Genomic DNA, 21,786 nt, shown 5'->3' on the forward strand with positions numbered 1-21,786 from the left:
GTCAAACCTCCATGCAAACAAATTAGGATGAATGTTCAACAAAGAGGTTAGATGCACTCCTTCTGTCATGGGTGTGCAGCCATTTTGATGTATAAGTGGTATGGAAGAAGAAGAAGGGATTGTTCTTCCCAACTTCCATCTCTATCTACTAATGAAGCTCACTAGCCTTTAGATTCAAAGTACAGTGGTACCTCGGGTTAAGTACTTAATTTGTTCCAGACGTCCGTTCTTAACCTGAAGCACCACTTTAGCTAATGGGGCCTCCTGCTGCCGCCGTGCCACCGGAGCACGATTTCTGTGCTCATCCTGAAACAAAGTTCTTAACCCGAGGTACTATTTCTGGGTTAGTGGAGTCTGTAACCTGAAGCGTATGTAACCTGAGGTACCACTGTAGTTGTCCCTTTTCCTGATGGCGGTCTCAAAAATAATCTCAATACTTCACATTCTTTCCAGTTAACATGTAATATGGGATCATCTTCAGATCCCAGCACAGATGTTACCTGATTAAAATTTTGTATATAAAATGGCAAAAGTTTTCACTATGTACGTTCTCGCATAACCCAAAGGTACTTTGTGGTTCTCTATAGCCTAATCATCCAGAAATAGTTTACTAAAAATTATTTTTCTTGTTTGCAATGTCATCTGCAGTTGCAAGAAAAAGCCTCCCATATCAATTAGGCAAAACTATAATGGTCTCTTGGAGTATAAGATGTTAGCTGAAAAGTTGAGAGGTTATGGATGATGAAGCATGAGACAAATCCTGTTGAATTAAATAAAGTAAAAAACACAGAGTACTGTACATAAGAGAGCATCTTGTATTTTTAGAACACACAGAATACATCAAGGTGTTTGCTATGGAGCCTTTTGAAAACCAGTGAAAGGCAACACCTTACCTGTACGGTATTTTGTATTTCTTTTTCCCCTTTTTTAAATTTTCTTTTCTCTCCTTACAAATGTACGTATAACATACAGCTTACATAAACATCTCTCCCTCCCCCTTTTGGACTTCCATCAACTTTTATTTCTGATTTATTAACCTCATTAGTATGTTCTGCTGTTTTCTACAAATATCATATTTTCCCTTTTATTACAATATCTATTCCCTATCCAAAAAAGTTGTGAGTGTTTATTTAAATCCTACCATCAGGTCAGCAGTCTTTCTTTGTTTCTGCAAATATAATATAAAAGGTTCCCACTCTTTTTCAAAATCCCTTTTGTCCTTTTCCTGAAGTCTGTGTGTCAGCTTCGCCATCTCCGCATAGCTCATCAGTTTTTCTTTGGTATTTTGTATTTCTAACACACCTCTTAAGACTGTGCAGAGATGTTCCAAGATGATAACTTTAGTGTGGTGCAAATTTGCGTTATCTTAAGAACGTCATTAGTGATACTAATCCTGAAGTGGCCACAAATTTTCTTTATCCACTGCTGCAGTAATTAATGTGGATAGCAGCAAACTGGAAGAAAACTGGTGTTACTGATTTTTTGCGTATGAGAGGATATGGAACACTGTAAGCTTATCTGAATTAAATATATAAACAGTGTGTGTGTGTGTGTGTGTGTGTGTGTGTGTGTGTGTGTACACACACATTTACTTGCAGCATATGGTTTTTAAGTGGTTATAGAAGGCTGATTAATGAACAACATATAATTGTGTTTGTTGTGTTTTATTTGCAGCATTTCAGAGCAGTAAATGGACAATATCTCTCTTTTCTTTGCTTTAATGTTTTCTCTCTCCCTCCTTTTCCTTTTCCCTGCCCCCCGCCTTGGAATTTAGCAGTGCATTAGTTCCTTCTGCATTTGACTGTGTCTATGTAGGTGTTTCTATGAGCGTACATACCACGTAGACGATATTGTTACAGTGGTACCTCGGGTTACATATGCTTCAGGTTACATACGCTTCAGGTTACAGACTCCACTAACCCAGAAATATTACCTCAGGTTAAGAACTTTGCTTCAGGATGAGAACAGAAATCGTGCTCCGATGGCATGGGGGCAACAGAAGGCCCCATTAGCTAAAGTGGTGCTTCAGGTTAAGAACAGTTTCAGGTTAAGAACGGACCTCTGGAACGAATTAAGTACTTAACTCGAGGTACCACTGTATTATTATTATTATTATTGGTGGATCAATGTCGGATGTTGTTTCTAAAAAAGAAGAACAAAAAGAACCCAAACCAGTAAATAAACAAATAGCACGCTTTAATACACACCAGCCTGTTACTTTGTAAAAGCAGTACTTATTCTAATTATTAAAGTTCAACATAGAATAGATTGAAATCCCAAGAGGAATAAGCCCTGGAACTATTCTGCAGAAGGCTCAATCAGAAGCAGCTATTCCTGAGTTACAATGTGCGGGGTCCTGCAGGTAACAATTAATTAGTCAAGCAGTAACAGTATAAGCACACACCAGGGCTGTGATGTTCTCCTTTTGCTGTGGAAGTATCTGTTCCTCTTCTGAACTTAATGATGTTTAATAAGCTATAATAAACTGTGAGTTAAAACTAGTATAGAATTAATGGCCCATCTTGCTCACCTTTGCTGTCTGAACCGTTGTCAGGTGCAAGGCGACGTGTAACTAGAAAAAACCCTCTACAAACCCTTGAGTTTGGTGCATAAGCATACAGTGTTTGTACAGTAACGTAAACATATGCTGTGCAGTGCTTATCGCAAAGTGTTTTCTCTATAAAGTGCTTAATAAAACAAAAACAAAAACCAGAAGGTCTGTATGCTATGGATAATGAAGGAGGGAGTCGTAATCATCATACCTGAACCATCTCTGTTTACCACTAAAATCTCCACACGTTTGAAGACAAAAATCTGATCCACTGGGCTTGCATGCCTATAAAATCTCAAGCAGAATTTTACTCACTGTGTTTGTGAAAAGTGGGGTTTTTAATGCCAGTAATAGCACTGCTTTGAGCCGCAGGCATGATAAAGCGCAGATGTCCCAGGACAACTTTAAAAATCCCTTATTCCATAAACACCAATTTAAACAGTTGGATAAGGAAAGGTTTTTTTAAAAAAACTAGCAGGCATGGATCGTAAACAAATGTCTCCGTAATGAAAGTGTGTATGAATATCGAGCTCGTCCTATAAAAAGAAAGGGACGCAGTGTACATTTTCAAAACTTTCACAAGGGAGAAATCTTGCTAACAATACTCATGGGACGTGCCTGGACATGGGAAGTTTTATGCCACATTGAAAAGAGAGAAAGAGAGAGAGAATATAGTTAGAAACATCTTTTATAAAGATTTTAAAACACACAGCTATCATCAAGCATCACCTTATATAAGCATAACCATATTCTTGATTTTAGAGAGCGGAAGGGAAGCATTTCTAGTCAACCACATTGATTTCAGCATGTCAGGAGTTAAATCCTGGCACTCTTCCTCAGCAACAGGATGGGAATCCATGTGATTCCCACAGGGGGAAAAGAAAGGAAATAAGGGGACAGAGGTATCTGAGTAGCATTTGACTCAGCTGAATTAGGGTTGCCATATTTCAAAAAGTAAAATTCCTAACACCAGCAAAGTTGAGCTTCTTTTTAGGAAACCCACCAAAATTGTTAAGCTTTTTTGGGGGAAACCTAACCCCAAAATTGTGATTTTTAAGTTTTTGAGCTGTTTCCAGTGCTTTTTCCCATCGTGTTGCCATGCACCCAGGTTTTCCCTGACATTTTTCCAACACCATTTTTACACCTGAAAAACAGGACATGTCAGGAAATTCCCTGGCGTATGGCAAGCCTAAGCTGCCTGCACATTACAACACATGTAGACTGAACTTGCAATGATCCATTTGTCCTATACCCAACTCCCTCCAAATATGCCCAATTTGCCTTGGCCCACAGCTGAACCCAGTACTCAGTCCTAGAGTTTACAATGCTTAAATTATGATCATTATCATTATGATCATTATTTTATTTATTGATGTGTTTGTCGCCCTCAGCTCTTTTGGGAGCAAGGGCAGGATACAAACTGAATGATTGTATGAATGTAGGGCCAAGCCCAGGTCACAGAAACTCCAACTTAGTTTTACTCATGTCAAGTAATAAGGCCACTATTACTTGAAAATGTCAAAACTCAAAGTAGCTTCAGCCCCCATGGCTTGCATTTCCCTCTCTCTCATTTATGGGGTTAGCTGTTTACTGAACGCGAGACCTTCAGTTTATCACTTGATCAGCTTTCCCTTCCTCAGCTTTCTGCCTCGGTATATTCGTCGTAAAACAGCAACATTGCCTTATAGAGCCTCTTTTCGCAGGCATGCTCCAGAGATTCTGGACAATTTCAACCTGGCTTTGTGCCCACCCTGCATTCACATGGGATGCTAAACAAGATGAGCAGCTGGCCAAATGGTAAGTTTTGTTTGGACATCTACATTAATGATAATATGATGCTATACTTTCTGCCATAAATTCTAAGGGTGTGGTTAAGTTTTGGGGGTGGAGCTTATCAAGCGGTGATGCTTTCCTGCACATTACTTGCTAAAATGGCCATCATCTGTATTCATAGTCTGTGATGCGTGGCTGCATACACACCATACATTTAAAGCCCAATAATAATATGGGAACTGTTGTTTACTCCTCACAGAGCTATAATTCCCAGCACCCACTACAGTTCCCTGGATTCTTTGGGAGAGTTGCTTTAAATTGATCAATGCCAAGTGAGCAGAGAAGGCACTGCCTTGAGCAATAGAGTCTCATGGTTAGAGTTGCGTTTCCGAAACATGGGAAGCCACAGTATTTTCCACACTGATTGGTAGCAGCTGGTAGCAAAAGCCTTTAGCCTGGGTACCAGCAGTAAGCCAGAATTCACACCTTGGAAATGTGTGCATAATTGTACACATATCGAAACATGTGTGGATAATTTATAACGACACATACACTATGTGGCTTCAAGGGCTTAAAAGCAATGCAGTAGGGGATTTCAAATGTATAAAAGAAAGGCAAGGGTTTGGGGGGGGGGGTTAAGCGAGAAATTTTCCTAAGGGAACAACTCCAAAAAGAAGGGTAAATGTTTTCATAACCTCTTGCAACAGCACCATTATAAGTACATATAATATTTTAAGAATGTGAGAGTGTAGTAACTATCTACTTTAAACCAATTGATAAACGAAGAATCCATATATTGATCACTAATAATGAAACATATGTTGTAGATATTTTTACACGTTTATTATGCTATTTTTGTGATATACTAATTACGTGAGAAAACTTGGTATACTTATCCGTATAACATTATTCTTGTTTATAAAACCCAATTTAAAAAAAAGCAAAAGCAAGTGCAGTTACAATAAATTCACCTTTAAATGCAAACTGAATCAGTCCCTAGGCATGAGTCAGGATCCATTGCCCCAGGGGTCAGATGCTGTGAAAGTGCGAGTTCAATGCTTGCGCACCTTAATGTTAGACTTTACTTATTTCTTTCTTATTTTCCTTTGGTGAATGCATGCAATTACAGTACCTAGAAAACAAAACACTAGCACCGCCTTGTGGATAATATTGTTATAGATGGTTTTTGGGGGGTGGCCCTAAACCCTAGAAATTAATAAATTGTAGGATTTTGATTAATTGGGATAGGGATGAAATATAAAGTGCAGATCTGTGCCAGATACAGAATCCTTGGGCTGGTTTATGCAAAGCAGCCTGGCTGACCTAATGAAGAGCAGATCATGACAGGAATCCTTTGGCCTGGGATGACAGATGTTGCTAGCGTAACTGGGTGTGAGGTGACAGGGAATAAATAACTTTTAGTGGGGTGTTCTGGGAAGAAGAGACTGGGATCCATCTTGAGCAGGCTGGCTGCACAGCTGTGGGGGACAAGCCCCTCTTGAAAAGACCATGTTGTAAGATCTGGACTCTCCATGCAGACTGAAGGTGTAAGTAGTTGAAGAAACCATATTTCTTAAAGCTACAACAGTCTCCTTTGTGTCTGTATTTTCCAAAGGACCACAGACCCTGAATAAGTGCCTGGAGCGCCATAGACTCTTGCTATTGCTGTTGTGAAACTCCCCCCCCCCCCCATAAACCCCACCCACAACTGTTGAGGCTATTATTAGAAGTACCTTAATTTAGGAAATACTGTAAGTCATATTACAGTCAGTGGGACCAACTCTATGAGAACATCTTTAATATGATATATGTTTTTCAGCCAGACACTTTACGAAGAGACTTTGCTAACATTTCTTCACGAAACCAAGCTCTTCCTTTTTTATGACCAGGGCTGGATGAAATATTAAACAAAATAAGCACGTAGTTAGGGCATCGGGGGAAGGGGGGCCACCACAGAAATTTTTGATTCCCAGATTTACCATGAACCATATGGTGCACCAGTAGTAAAATTCTCCCCCAAATAAAGTGAAAGTATACAAAAATAAACATTATTTTCCAGGTTTTGTTTCATTCTGAAAAATAAAATTTCATTTTAAGGTTTATATTTTGAATTGGATATATATGGGGGCACCAGAATCTTTTAAGTGCTTTGGACCTCTAAAAGGTCTTAATACTTAATACCCTGTTTATAACATTCTGTTTGGTTGTAATGAAAGTATGTCCTACTGTGCCTTTTTATATGTGGCTATCCAGGATAAGCTGATCTAAACAGGACTGTGCTATATTCCTGAAGCAGCAAGCATGTAGTTTGGGTATACTCTTGGATCTAGCCTTGCCACTTGAGGCTTAAGTGCCATCAGTGGCTCAGAGTATGGTAATTTTGGCTGATCTGCCAGTTATGGCTGTTCCTGGACAGGGTCTGCCTCCCCACTGGAATGCATGCTCTGGTAACTTCACTGTAAAGTGCTCTATATGGGGCTGTTGTCGAAGCTGACGCAGTGGCTGTAACTAGGGCAGAACGTGGGAGATAGGCTGCTCAGCGGAACAGCTTGCAGCAGCCATATTGTAGCACCCTGCTTGTGGTTAACGCTTAGCTGGAATGAAATATTCAACGCAGCAATAGAGAAATTAAAATAATTATTTATTTGTCAGACAAATAAATGAGAGGCACAGTGGTATATGGTTACCAAGCTCTGGCCTGGCCTCCTGCCATTATGGCCAGCACTTATATTCCCTTAATCCAGCCCCCTTTGCTCCTCCTTGGGCTGCCTCTGTCCAATCAGCCTGGTTGGATTTCCTATTGGCTGATTGCTATATCCAATCCTAAAAGATACACCCACATCCTCCTGTCCTTATATGGAACACAAACAGCTATATATTGTTACATCTATAAATGACAAATAAGTAGTAATATATCTTACATGTGTCTCAACAAGGAATCTTAATTACCAGCTCACCTCTTGCCCTCCCTGCCCTATTGCCTTCTAAAACAAATGGTTAATCTTAAATTTTTATCTTAAACATATGTCAAGGATCTTGAGTTTCACATCAACATTGAAAGATATCCTTCATTTGAAGGTTTCTAAACAAATGTCTGACAGCTAATATATCAGGACAGCATTTGATGGCGTCTTCTTGTCTGGCAGGGGGCTGGACTGGTGGCTGACTTAATTTCAAGATAAATACAACTCTTCTAGCATTTGTTAAATCCTTTGCATAATTACATTTAAGCCAATATATTTAAGCTAATATATTTCATACATTATCATAGGTAACCTTTTAAAAGGAATAAGGCCTTTTTAAAGTAGAGAGAGAAAGAAAAAAAGAACTCAGTTTAAAACAGTTTCAGAAGAAGGCTCTTCAGTTTACATCCCCCCCCTTCAGCAAGCTGCTTTTCCCATTATCTGTTTAAGGAAGAAACAGCTTTAAAAAGACTTCCCAGCTAGATGCTTTAAAAAGACTTCCCAGCTAGATGCTTTAAAAAGCCTCTCTTTCTCTGTCAGCTAGATGTTTTTTCTCCCATTTGCCTCTGGCCTTAGAAAATACAGCTCAAGGTTTAAAAGAGGCCCATGGTATCATTTTACTATTTGCCCATTCCTAATTATGCTTATCTCTGCCTTTTTTATCTTCTATAACATGTAGGGTCAGTGTCATTACTCAGTCTGTAATTTCAGCTTTTACGACTTTGAGAATTGTTTTCTGCTATCAATCAAAAGGGGCCCCTTGTCTAAGAGGAAGAAAACACTGTCAGTGTTTTCTTAAGCAGCTAGCCTTCTTGCCTGGCATGAAACGTTTGAAAATCTTTTAGGCTCTCTCTAATATACAAGTCCTGATCAAACATTAATAAAATGCAGGCTTATGCCTGATGCCTCATTCCCCCCTTTCAAGCTCAAGGACCTTCATCCCAAGTGTCCTTGATAGCTTGACCTTCATCATATTCCTGAGGTAAAGCTCTGTATAGGGCCATGATATGAGGTAGAGTTTCATTTGAAACCATCTTGCTAATTGTACTTCTAAAACATGAAATGATACATGGCATCATACATAAAACCATTACCACTACTGTCAAGAAAAACAAGCAAGACAATAGTATCCCTTTGAGTCCTGTGACATTAGGTAACCAATTGGTGAGCCATCCCATATCCCATCCTTCCCATGTTTGTACTGGGACATGTGCTATACTCTCCATCTTTGTGGCCAACACACGGATTGCCTCACCATTATCTGAAATGTTAAAGCAACAGGCATTCCCTGTCAAGTTCAAGACTCCACATAGGCCTCCCTGCTTGGCAAGTACATAATCCATTCCCATTTTCAGCTGCAAAATGGCGGCTCTACTTTCATCCAATTGTTGTGCAATAAGTCTCAAACTCCGGGCCGTTGCATTGGTTACAAGTTCCACTACTGCTTGCAATCGAATTATTCTGTTTAGATTATAAATAGGATCCCGTGCCCCTTGTATGAGCTCACCAGGATTCCAGGAGGCAGGATCATAATAGGCTATAATGCGCTCTGGTGGCCAATCATCAGTACCGCTCCAACTTTGGGTACTTCCTCCTGCTATATGAGAAATATCAGCGTTTCTTCGTGTACGCTTGGCCAAATTAGTGGGCATAATCCACATTGGTGGCAATACCCATCCCAGGAAACAAGTCCCACTCCATTTGGAGGGGAGTTTCTTGTATGCCCATTCTCCACATATCCACCACAACCATCGTGTCTGAGGTCTTTGGTACGTGGAGTACAGAAGGCGAAATAGCAAAAGAGGTAGAGAGTTCACAGTGCAGTATGTTAGATTGCCTTTTTCTGTCACAGTTATGTTCCATACCACTTTCCATGCATGAATAAAAGGAGGTGCACAGGGCAAGGCATCCCGAGTTCGATAGGTAGTATCGTGTGCCCAGGTATTCTTAATATTATCCCAAGTATAGTGACAATGAGAAGAGCCTATCATGGTAGAATCAGCTGCATCTGATGATTTATGTACACAGAATTCCCCTTGTACAGGTATAACTCGTAATGGTTTAGTTGAGTTCCATCCGGGGAAATTCTGTACTTCTGTCTGGTGTGGTATTTCGCTTACCATACCAATGGCATCTAATGGTATCGGTAATAAGGGCATACCTCCCTCTGAATCATCTGGCCCAAGAGAGCAAACAAGGCAATTGGTCCTATTTGCAACATTGGCTACCATTTCAGCTAAACCTACCCACATATTGTGGTCATGGTGGAATCCATATTTAGTCAATTTGGCCAGATTCAAGGACCCTTCCCCTTCCCAAGGGATCAGGATTAATAATAGAATCATGTTGATGTCTAGCATATGCATTCCTTCCACAAAAGATTACCTTATAGTGATAGCAAATAAATATTAGTCCCAATATAATTCCCCCAGTGACAGAAATGGGGAACCACCAAGACCAAAACATATATCCCGAGGATCCCCAATGAGTAATATCTCTGATAATTGTTCCACAAGGGGGTGGGCAGTCAATTAATTGTATAAGAGAATCTTTCCTTTCACAATCGCTGGTTCAGATGCTCCTCAAGCTTCAGGCGTGCGCAGGTCAGCCAGCTTCCAGGTTGTGGCTGCAGCAGGCCGGTCGTCTAATGTTGCCCGTGACCTAGCCCGTTCCCGGTAGGGCTAGATACAGGGGTTTTTGGAGAGAGTCAGTTTAAGAGGATTAGAGGGGTCACCTTTGCACGTCCAACTGCCTTCGGACTTCTTCAAACGAGAGTGATGAATCCAGGGGGTCACCTCAGCTACCTTCACCGCTGTTGGAGTAGAGAGCAAGACGGTGTAAGGTCCACGCCACTTAGGTGCAAGTGGATCACGTTTCCACTCTTTCACCCATACGCTATCGCCAGCCTGGAACTGATGAATCGGCTCGGCAATGCTGCACGGCGTGCGCTCGAGGACCCACCTGTTAAGAGAAACAAAAACACGGGAGAGAGATTGCACTTGTCCCTGTGTCACATGGTCTCCTATTTGTTTAAGATCAGCTGAAATATCCTGAACAAAGGAGGGCGGTCTCCCATACAGGAGCTCAAAAGGTGACAACTTAAGTCTTTTTGTGGGTGCACACCGAACACGAAACAGTGTTATGGGTAACACATCTACCCATCCCAATCCCGTTTCCTGGGTTAATTTTGCCAATTGGGTTTTCAGAGTCCGATTCATTCTTTCAGTTTTCCCTGAACTCTGAGGCCTATAGGCTGCATGCAGTCTCCATTTCACTTGTAGGACTCGACATACTTCTTGTACTACTTGATCAATGAACGCTGGCCCATTGTCACTTCCAATGCATCTAGGTAATCCAAACCTCGGGATCAATTCAGTGAGGAGTCTCTTAGTTACCTCTCATGCCTTTTCAGTTCGGGTGGGAAAAGCTTCAACCCATCCGGTAAGAGTATCTACAAACACAAGGAGATACTTGAATCCCTTAGAAGGGACCAGCTCTGTGAAGTCCACAATTAGGCTTTCCATGGGGACATATCCCACATGTTGGATTCCAGGAGGTTGTACCGGTCCCTGCCTGGGATTGTTTTTAGCACAAAGAACACATTTCTGTGAAATGCAAGTTGCTAATTGTGATAGGTTAATAATATACAACTTCCGACTGAGACTCTCTCTGGTTGCAGTACCGCCAAGGTGAGTAGATTCATGATAATTTCTTACAATTGTGCCTGCTAGATGATGAGGTACATAAATCCTATTGTCTGGCAGGATCATCCAACCGTCCTTCACAACTGCTCCTTCCTGTTCAGCCCACTTCCTCTCTTCTGGGGTATAGTGAGGTTTAACTTCTTCTGGAGCTACCTCTGGTATGAGGGCTGCTATAAATCCTCCCACAGGCTTTTGGGCTGCCTCTCGAGCTGCTTTGTCAGCAGCATGATTTCCTCTGGTTATTGGATCCCTTCCTCGTCCATGACCTTTGCAGTGCATTACAGCAATCTGTTCTGGAGCCCATACTGCTTCTAACAGGATTTCTACTTCAGGTCCATATTTCAAGGCCTTCCCGTGGGCTCCTATTAGACCTCTTTCTTTCCATAGAGCACCATGTGCATGCAGGGTTAAGAAAGCATATTTAGAATCAGTATAGATGTTTGCCTTACATCCGGCTGCCAATTGCAGAGCTCTAGTTAAACCTATAAGTTCAGCTTTTTGTGCTGAGGTGCCAGCAGGCAAAGCTTCAGCTTCCACAACTTCCTCATTGGTGACCACAGCATATCCTGCTCGTCTGGCACCTTCATGCAGGTAACTGCTACCATCAGTATAATATACAACATCTGGATTTTTCAATGGTTCATCTTTCAGATCGGGTCTACTGGAATAAACTTCATCCATTATTTGGAGACAATCATGTGATTCTTCATCATCTACCTCTGGTAGGGGCAGCAAAGTCGCTGGATTGAGCATATTCACTACTCGTAGATGAATCCTGGGATTTTCACACAATAGGCCTTGGTACCTAGCCATCCTTGGGTTCGTTAGCCAATAACTACCCTTATATTCCATGAGTGTCAGAACAGCATGAGGTACATTCACATACATTGTCTGGCCGAAGGTAAATTTATCAGCTTCTTTGACAAGGCTTGCAGTGGCCGCTACTGCCCTTAGGCATGGAGGCCATCCTTTTGCTACTGAGTCCAATTGTTTTGACAAATAAGCTACTGGACGATTCCAACTTCCTAATCTCTGGGTCAGGACTGCCGCTGCAATCCCATTCTGTTCATGTACATACAGCTGAAAGGGTTTTTCCGAATTAGGCAGTCCAAGGGCTGGGGCCTCCATAAGTCGTTGTTTGATAACTAAAAAGGCTTGTTGCTGCTCAGGTCCCCATACGAATGGGTCCTTTTCTGCACCTCGAGTGCTTTCATGTAAGGGCTTGGCCAGACTGCTGAAATCAGGTATCCATAGTCTACAAAACCCTGCTGTTCCCAGGAATCCTCTGAGTTGTTTCCTTGTGGTAGGTTCCTTGATAAGGCAAATAGCTTCTTTCCTCTCTGGCCTCAATGCTCGTTGTTGGTGTGAGATGTCAAAGCCCAAATATTTGACCTTTTCTAAACATAACTGTGCCTTTTTCTGGGAAACTCGGTAGCCAGCTTCCCAGAGCAAGTGGAGCAGTTCCTCTGTACCTTCTTTACAGGTATCAAAATCCTTTGCTGCTAGTATAAGGTCATCTACATATTGCAGAACCACCTTTTCTCCAGGTATTGAGGGGTAACTTGTTAGATCCTTCGCCAAGGCAGTGCCAAATAAAGTTGGGGAATTTTTGAATCCCTGGGGCAATCTCGTCCAGGTTAGCTGGCCTTTTGTTCCTGTCAAAGGGTCTTCCCACTGGAAGGCAAATATAGGTTGGCTCTGTGGTGCCAGCCGGCAACAGAAGAATGCATCTTTCAAGTCCAATACAGTAAAAAATGTTGCTTCTGGTGGGATCAAACTCAGCAGGGTGTATGGGTTTGGTACATTTGGGTGCAAGGTCTCGATAGCCTGGTTTACGAGCCTCAAGTCCTGCACTGGCCTGTATTCATCTGTCCCAGGTTTTCGAACAGGCAAAAGGGGTGTGTTCCATTCTGATTGGCAGGGCTTAAGCAGACCATATTTTAATAGGCGGTCCAAATGTTTCTGGATGCCCTCTGCTGCTCGCCGGGGTAAAGGATATTGCTTTACAGATACAGGGGTAGCCATAGGTTTTAAGGTTACTACAATTGGAGCTATATTCTTGGCCATTCCTGGTGGGCTATTTTCGGCCCATACTCCTGGTGGCACCTGTAGAGTTCGGAGGAGCTTGTTTAACTCTGTATCCAATGTGGGTTGGACTTGCAGGGCTGACATTAGGCGCCATGATTGTTCCTTAGGTACTGAGAGGGAAATTATTCCTGCTGCCTTTGATGGCAGTTTCATTTCTGGACCTCGAGGAGTGAAGGTGATTTGGGCCTGCAATTTGGACAGCATATCTCTACCTAAGAGAGGTATTGGACACTCAGGTATATACAAAAACTGATGGGTTAAACGATGTCCCCCAATCTGGCATTCCAAAGGTTGGAGGAAAGACCTCTTAGCTGACTGACCAGTGGCACTTTTAATGACTACACTTTTGGATGCCTTTTTCTGCAATAGTTCTGGGAGTACTGAGTATTCAGCCCCAGTATCAATCATAAAGTCTATTAAATGGCTTCCTAATTGAATCGTGACCGTGGGCTCCTGGAAGCCTAACTTTATGGAGTCCGGTCTTTCCTAGTCTTGGGTAAAATCCTCCTCTGCCAGTCCAATGACATTGTCCCTACTCCGTCCTTGTCCAGGTCTCTGATATCTTCCATCTCGGATCATTCCCCGTCCCCGTCCCTGGTTTCTTGGGCCGGAGCCTGGGCCTGGGCCTGGGCGTACTTCTTCCAACCTCAGGGGTTCAGGACACTCCCGCTTCCAATGACCCTCCTTCTTGCAATTTGCACATTGATTCCTTCCCAGTGGTGGATTCCTTCCCCGCCCTCTTCCTCCATTTAAGGGGCGGTAGTCTTGCTTCACTGCTGTGGCTAGCATTACCATCTTTTCCTTCTGCCACTTCTTCTTCTCTTGTTTCTCAGCCTCATCCCTATTCCGATAAACTCGGCGTGCAATGGCCATAATTTGGCTCATCAGCATCCCTTCCCATCCTTCTGATTTCTGAATTTTCTTACGAATGTCAGAAGCGCACTGGGCCACAAATGTAGCAGTAATCATTCTGCTGTTTTCAGGGGCTTCAGGGTCAAAAGGAGTCCATATACGATAGGCTTCTTGCAGCCTCTCTAAAAAGTCTCCTGGACTCTCATTTGGTTTCTGTTCTACTTCTGAGACTTTAGACATATTAGTGGGCTTCTGGCATGCCCTGCGGATACCTTGCACAAGCGTCTGGCGGTAGGTGGTAAGTCTGGCCAGGTGAATTACATTGTTTGGATCCCAATTAGGATCTTCCAAGGGAAAGTTGTCTTGGAGATGACGGTCAATATTAAAAATATTTCCCACTCTGGCCTGCTCACGCAAATATATCTGTGCCTTTTCAATTATGTCTCTCCTTTCCTCAGTGGTGAACAGAGTATTCAGGAGCTGGCGGCAATCTGTCCAAGTAGGACTATGAGTATTTATTATTGAAGTCACCAAGTCCATCATAACCTGAGGTTTTTCTGCAAAAGATGGGGTGTGTGTTTTCCAATTCATCAGATCTGTAGTCGTGAATGGAATATATTGCAGGGTCGAAGTTCGAGGTGGCCTTGGTCCAGGTAGCCCGTTAACCAGCACAGGCTCCTCAAGTGCATCAAATACTCTTCTGAGAGGGGCTACTACGTGATCTTTCTCTTCGCTTTGCTCTAAGGGCCTCAAATCATAGGGGATGGTATTTGTCCCAAGGCGTTCTTTTAGCAGCTTTATACGCCTGGCTGTATTGCTTGCTGACCGATTAAGGTCTCCCTGTAACTTCTGTAATAATTCTCTAGGATTTGGATGTACAGGAGTTTGGGGTAGGCAATCAGTTGTTTCACTAAAAGAGACTGTAGATGGAGTTCTACTGGGACTCACAGATGGAATAACCACTTCTGCTTGGGCTTTATTATAGGCCTCCATTGCCTCCTGAAGATATTTATCATAATCTATCAAGGAATCAAGTTCTGTGACTCCAGCCCCATTATTCATTCCACTTTCTTGCCTTGGGGTTACAACTGGTGGAGTGTTTGGATTAGGCTCCCTTCGATGTGGAGCATAAGGTGGAGGTGGAAGCAGCTCTTCCTCTGGTCCCTCAAAAATGGGTTTGAGTTTATTTGGCAAGATTCCTTTCCTAGCTTCGGCTTTTACAGCCAATAATTTGCATCGTTGGACTTTGCATTCCCTTATCCATGGAGGATTTTTATTTAATGTGCTCAGCCAGGAATCTATATATGAAAATTGTTCTGGGCACCCTCCAATTTCTTTGGCGATGTTAGACCAAAGTTTGCTTACTAAATTTATATCAAAGGTTCCTTGAGATGGCCATTCAGTATTTTGCTTCGGCCACTCTAATTCACATAACGTTCTCAGGCGCTCTGGCGTCATTTTGACTCCATACGCCCCTGAGAAGGCTTTCTTAAAATTATTTAACATACATTCAAGAGGTGTATTTTCCCCTTTTGAACCCCCAACTCCCATTGTATGGCCCTGTGAAGTATCCACTCAGTCACTCACACACACGCTTCGTGGGTTTCCTTGCCCAGATGGAGTCGCCTCACTGGGAACCGAAGTACTACCCACTCCACACTCAGGTCAGCTACAGATTGCTCTGTACTTTCTCACACATACAATGCGTTAGATACTTCACCACACTCTACCTCCCATTCTTCCCTTTTCCCCCACCAGACCACCATCTGATATACCCAACCACCTAGCGTACTCAGTTCCCACTTACTGAGACGCAGAAGTTTGATCAAGACTTCTCTTCCTCCCAATTAATTGGAGGGCCAAAAATCCCTTTGTGCACTTACCCCTGGTTGGTTCCGTTTCCCCCCGGTCCGTCGCCGCCAGTGAGCAGGGTATCAGACAGACGAGACTTCTGCGTTCCCCCTGGAAAAATTTACCAGTGCGCGCTTGGGTAAGCAGTTTAGAGATCCTCTCTCTTGTACCCTGCTCAGTAGAGCGAAGGGGCTGCGTTCCAGCAGACCACTTATCCGAGTCACAGGGCACCATAAAATGTAGCACCCTGCTTGTGGTTAACGCTTAGCTGGAATGAAATATTCAACGCAGCAATAGAGAAATTAAAATAATTATTTATTTGTCAGACAAATAAATGAGAGGCACAGTGGTATATGGTTACCAAGCTCTGGCCTGGCCTCCTGCCATTATGGCCAGCACTTATATTCCCTTAATCCAGCCCCCTTTGCTCCTCCTTGGGCTGCCTCTGTCCAATCAGCCTGGTTGGATTTCCTATTGGCTGATTGCTATATCCAATCCTAAAAGATACACCCACATCCTCCTGTCCTTATATGGAACACAAACAGCTATATATTGTTACATCTATAAATGACAAATAAGTAGTAATATATCTTACATGTGTCTCAACAAGGAATCTTAATTACCAGCTCACCTCTTGCCCTCCCTGCCCTATTGCCTTCTAAAACAAATGGTTAATCTTAAATTTTTATCTTAAACATATGTCAAGGATCTTGAGTTTCACATCAACATTGAAAGATATCCTTCATTTGAAGGTTTCTAAACAAATGTCTGACAGCTAATATATCAGGACAGCATTTGATGGCGTCTTCTTGTCTGGCAGGGGGCTGGACTGGTGGCTGACTTAATTTCAAGATAAATACAACTCTTCTAGCATTTGTTAAATCCTTTGCATAATTACATTTAAGCCAATATATTTAAGCTAATATATTTCATACATTATCATAGGTAACCTTTTAAAAGGAATAAGGCCTTTTTAAAGTAGAGAGAGAAAGAAAAAAAGAACTCAGTTTAAAACAGTTTCAGAAGAAGGCTCTTCAGTTTACATCCCCCCCCTTCAGCAAGCTGCTTTTCCCATTATCTGTTTAAGGAAGAAACAGCTTTAAAAAGACTTCCCAGCTAGATGCTTTAAAAAGACTTCCCAGCTAGATGCTTTAAAAAGCCTCTCTTTCTCTGTCAGCTAGATGTTTTTTCTCCCATTTGCCTCTGGCCTTAGAAAATACAGCTCAAGGTTTAAAAGAGGCCCATGGTATCATTTTACTATTTGCCCATTCCTAATTATGCTTATCTCTGCCTTTTTTATCTTCTATAACATGTAGGGTCAGTGTCATTACTCAGTCTGTAATTTCAGCTTTTACGACTTTGAGAATTGTTTTCTGCTATCAATCAAAAGGGGCCCCTTGTCTAAGAGGAAGAAAACACTGTCAGTGTTTTCTTAAGCAGCTAGCCTTCTTGCCTGGCATGAAACGTTTGAAAATCTTTTAGGCTCTCTCTAATATACAAGTCCTGATCAAACATTAATAAAATGCAGGCTTATGCCTGATGCCTCAATATAACACTGGTTTCAAAAGGAATCGCACCGGCTGCCAATTTGTTGCTGATCCAGGTTTCAAGGGCCAAGTGATAACAAAAGCATCTCTCCTCTGTGTCTCCTTGCCTGAGCTTTGTGATTTGCTGCAAGAATCTTCTCCATGTCTCCTATTAGAAGCTACATATTGCGGCAAGGGTGTGTGTGGCTCACCTGTAGCCCTCCAGATGTTGCTCAGTGACATCACCCCTGACCACTGACTATGTTTACGGGGGCTGATGGGAGTTGGAGTCCAGCAACATCTGGAGGGTCACAAGCTCCACGTGGGTGCATTATGGGGAGATGTGGGAGAGGGCCTTGGCTATGGAAAAGCCTCCCCTCTGCCTGGTATCAACTCTGGACTCATTTTAGTGAAGGGTTAAGAGCTTGTTTTTCACTCAGCCATCTGCGTTCTGTTAAGCTGCCTGCCAAACATTGTGCTTTGCTTGGGTGTGTGTGCCTGTGTGTATTTTTTAAAAGTGCTGTTTGACATGATTAATTGCTTTAAATGAATTATGCACCCCACCTTGAGATCAAGCTAAATAAAGGGTTATAGATACATTAATAAATAAACGAAGACGAGATTGCGATAAAATAAATAGTAAAATATCACCCAGATGAGGAGTGGGGGGTGGTCAGAGGTTGGCAATTGTCATGCATTCCCCTGTTAATAACTTGTTAGTTAAGTTACACTTACATTGTTTTGCTCAAAATGCAAAGCATACTTTCCGCAGCAGCAGATTTTTCTCTTGCCACTAGAGGTCAGTACAACCCAGTTTGTTCTTCCTTTTGCTAAGTAGACTCCTCAATAGCAGGGAAGGGCAAGTGGTGGGGGTGGGGACTTCTTATTTACTCTGTACTTCTTTTTTATTTACTTACCCACCACTTTTCACAGCAAGAAAGTCTTCATGGAGCAGCTTACAATAAAATAAATGCAATTTGAAACTATAACAATTCAGCATAGGAAACCATGGCGTGAAAAACCCCGGCCATTTAAAAACCAGGACTCGGTAAATGCTGGAACCAAGAGGATTTCACGCCCTCTGGTGGGAAATCGGGGATAACAGCTATGTAGGCAACCTGTTGCTTCTGTATTTAGATGCTTTGTTAAGGTTGTTGTTGGCCTCTGTGCTCACTGGAAGGACAGGTCCTGAAGCTGAGGCTCCAATACTTTGGCCACCTCATGAGAAGAGAAGACTCCCTGGAAAAGACCCTGATGCTGGGAAAGATGGAGGGCACAAGGAGAAGGGGACAACAGAGGACGAGATGGTTGGATAGTGTTCTCAACGCTACCAGCATGAGTTTGACCAAACTGCGGGAGGCAGTGGAAGACAGGAGTGCCTGGCGTGCTCTGGTCCATGGGGTCACAAAGTGTCGGACACGACTAAACAACAACAAATGTTTTTAGCAGCGTGCTCTTCAAATTTCTTTTTTGCATCCCTTATTTTCTGCTTGCATTTCTTTTGCCACAGCTGGTGTTATTTTTTGTTCTCTTCATTGCCACAAGACTTTTCTGAAGGAAGGCTTCTTGCTTCTAACCTCTTCCTTGACTCCAGTGTCATGTCTGCTAAACACTCCCTTCCACTTTTCATTTACTGCTCATATGTATGGTAAAGGTAAAGGTACCCCTGCCCGTACGGGCCAGTCGTGTCCGACTCTAGGGTTGTGCGCCCATCTCACTTAAGAGGCCGGGGGCCAGCGCTGTCCGGAGACACTTCCGGGTCACGTGGCCAGCATGACGAAACTGCTCTGGCGAGCCAGCACCAGCGCAGCACACAGAAACGCCATTTACCTTCCCGCTATAAAGCAGTACCTATTTATCTACTTGCACTTAGGGGTGCTTTCGAACTGCTAGGTTGGCAGGCGCTGGGACCGAACGACGGAAGCTCACCCCGCTGCGGGGATTCAAACTGCCGACCATGCGATCGGCAAGCCCTAGGCACTGAGGTTTTACCCACAGCGCCACCCGTGTCCCCATATGTATGGTAGATCCTGGCTTTTTGCTGCTCTATATTTCATACTTAACAAGCATGTTTAGACATCCTTGGATCCTCCAGACTTCTGCAGCTGTGCTGTCAAGGACCCATTTAAAGATGACATCCGTTTGGTTCATTTATTATTTCAGTACTTCCAGATAAGTCAGAGCACCACTTCGTTTAGCCTTGTGCGTATGTTTTATGAAAAGTAACCCTCACAGTGGAGGATTCTCAAATGCCTGGATTTCATCTTTAAGATGAGCAATATTCTGTATCAGTGTTCACTCTGTTGCTTGGAGACTGAATGCTCAGTTTTGTGCTAACATAAGGAGCTTAGAACATCTGATGAGCACATCTCACATCTGCTTGACAAGTATTGCTCATTTGCATTATACTACCATGCAAGCTAAAGCCTAGCTTCTTCAAGAAGGATGTGTGTACTTTTGGAGAAATAAACCAGTTTAAGGAGTTAGAAGAATAAGCAGGTTCTCTTTTCGTCTTCTAAGCAGCAGACATTAACCAATACTGACTTTAACATTAAAAGCGACTGTATTATGCAGTAAAGACTGTATCTTGTATTCCAGTGATTCCCAATTGGTGGTCCACAGACCCCAGGGGATCCGTACAACCTACCCAGAGGGTCCATGGCACATACCTGTCAACTGTCCAGGAGACCCAATTTGGGGGGGCTGTGCTCTCGCACAGGTTATGTGAGTCGTGCGGGAGCCCAGAAGACACCAATTCCAGTTTTGTACTGGGATATTGGAGGCTATAGTAGCACCATTCACATAACAAAAACTATAACAGAGATATAAACATTTTCAAAAGTAGGGGGAGCATGGCTTGGCTTTGGAAAGACTGCAGCACTTAGCTAACTAGGAACCACTGATCTATTCTGTTTTAATGTGTTGCTGTTGTTTAGTCGTTTAGTCGTGTCCGACTCTTCGTGACCCCATGGACCAGAGCACGCCAGGCACTCCTGTCTTCCACTGCCTCCCGCAGTTTGGTCAAACTCATGCTGGTAGCGTCAAGAACACTATCCAACCATCTCGTCCTCTGTCGTCCCCTTCTCCTTGTGCCCTCCATCTTTCCCAGCATCAGGGTTTTTTCCAGGGAGTCTTCTCTTCTCATGAGGTGGCCAAAGTATTGGAGCCTCAGCTTCAGGACCTGTCCTTCCAGTGACCACTCAGGGCTGATTTCCTTAAGAATGGAGAGGTTTGATCTTCTTGCAGTCCATGGGACTCTGAAGAGTCTCCTCCAGCACCATAATTCAAAAGCGTCAATTCTTCGGCGATCAGCCTTCTTTATGGTCCAGCTCTCACTTCCATACAACACTACTGGGAAAACCATAGCTTTAACAATAGGGACCTTTGTTGGCAGGTGATGTCTCTGCTTTTTAGGATGCTGTCTAGGTTTGTCATTGCCTATTTTAATGTATCTTCCATCAAAACACATAAAACAATGTGTAAATAATCATATTTCTTCTCCTGCGGAGTTTCACGTGACTCAGTTATTAGAATCCCAATTGGTTGAAAACAGTGTATTGATTTTATAATGGAAAATAATAATAATATAATTATAATAATACTTTAAGGAGAGAATGAAAAATGTGTCTTCTCTGTTGTATCACCCTTGCTTATGGACCTGATTAACTTTTTGGCAAAGAGATACATTTCCTTCAGGTGTGAAAAAGTAAGCCATACATCACAGAGAAGAGCCTTCCATACACAAGGGTGCCACAACCACGAAGGCCCTTGTCCACATCACCGCATGATGTATCTTCCCCCCACAGCTGAATACTAACTGACAATTGTTCAATCTATCCCAACTGGAGATTACTCTCGGAAAAGTTTTTTTCCTAGCTCAGTTATACGAGAACCTTTTAGGTGAAAAGCAGGGGTCTCTGCGACCTTCAACAAAATATAAGTGTTGGAACTATAAAAACCAACCAACCAATATTTTATTGTGCATAAAACATTTGGAAAACAAAATATTCAAACTACTTCTTTCAACATAGTAAGATGAAATATTTGTTGCAAGACAAAGAGGGATATCATAATTCAGGCAAGGAGGAATATAATAATCCATTATCAAGGCAAATAACAGTCCAAATTGCCACCTGTGTTTTGACCATTTGTGTCAGTGGTAACAGCAACTGGCTTTTAAAAATGGGGGGGGGATCAATTTTACCATATATTTAAATCTATCTTGCATTCCCCTCTTATAAACATGCTGTGGGTAGGACTGCATATGATGATATATCATCCAGTTTTTAAAGCAATTGTTCCCTTTTGAAACTATCTCTCTGCTCCAGCTGTTGCTTCTATTATTAACTCTTCTGGGTTTTAATATACCATTGAAATCCTGTATTTTCTAGTCATTGAGCATTTAAGAAAGTGCTCGTGTATCTCATCAATACATAAAAATAGCAGCACTTAATTATAGTACCAACTCATTGCATTGT

The 21,786-nt window shown here is 42.5% G+C and overlaps 1 long non-coding RNA gene across 2 annotated transcripts in view; it reads left to right on the plus strand.

Moving 5' to 3' along the window:
• Nucleotides 1-21,786, plus strand: part of LOC310687977 — a 61,934-nt gene that overhangs the window by 5,175 nt on the left and 34,973 nt on the right. For both annotated transcript variants that reach the window (XR_014516702.1, XR_014516703.1), the window contains exon 2: nt 4,255-4,348. This is a non-coding gene — a long non-coding RNA (uncharacterized lncRNA). The remainder of the gene's footprint in view (nt 1-4,254; nt 4,349-21,786) is intronic.

The sequence above is a fragment of the Podarcis liolepis genome, assembly GCF_965112155.1.
Source record: "Podarcis liolepis genome assembly, chromosome: 10".
Lineage (NCBI taxonomy): Eukaryota > Metazoa > Chordata > Lepidosauria > Squamata > Lacertidae > Podarcis > Podarcis liolepis.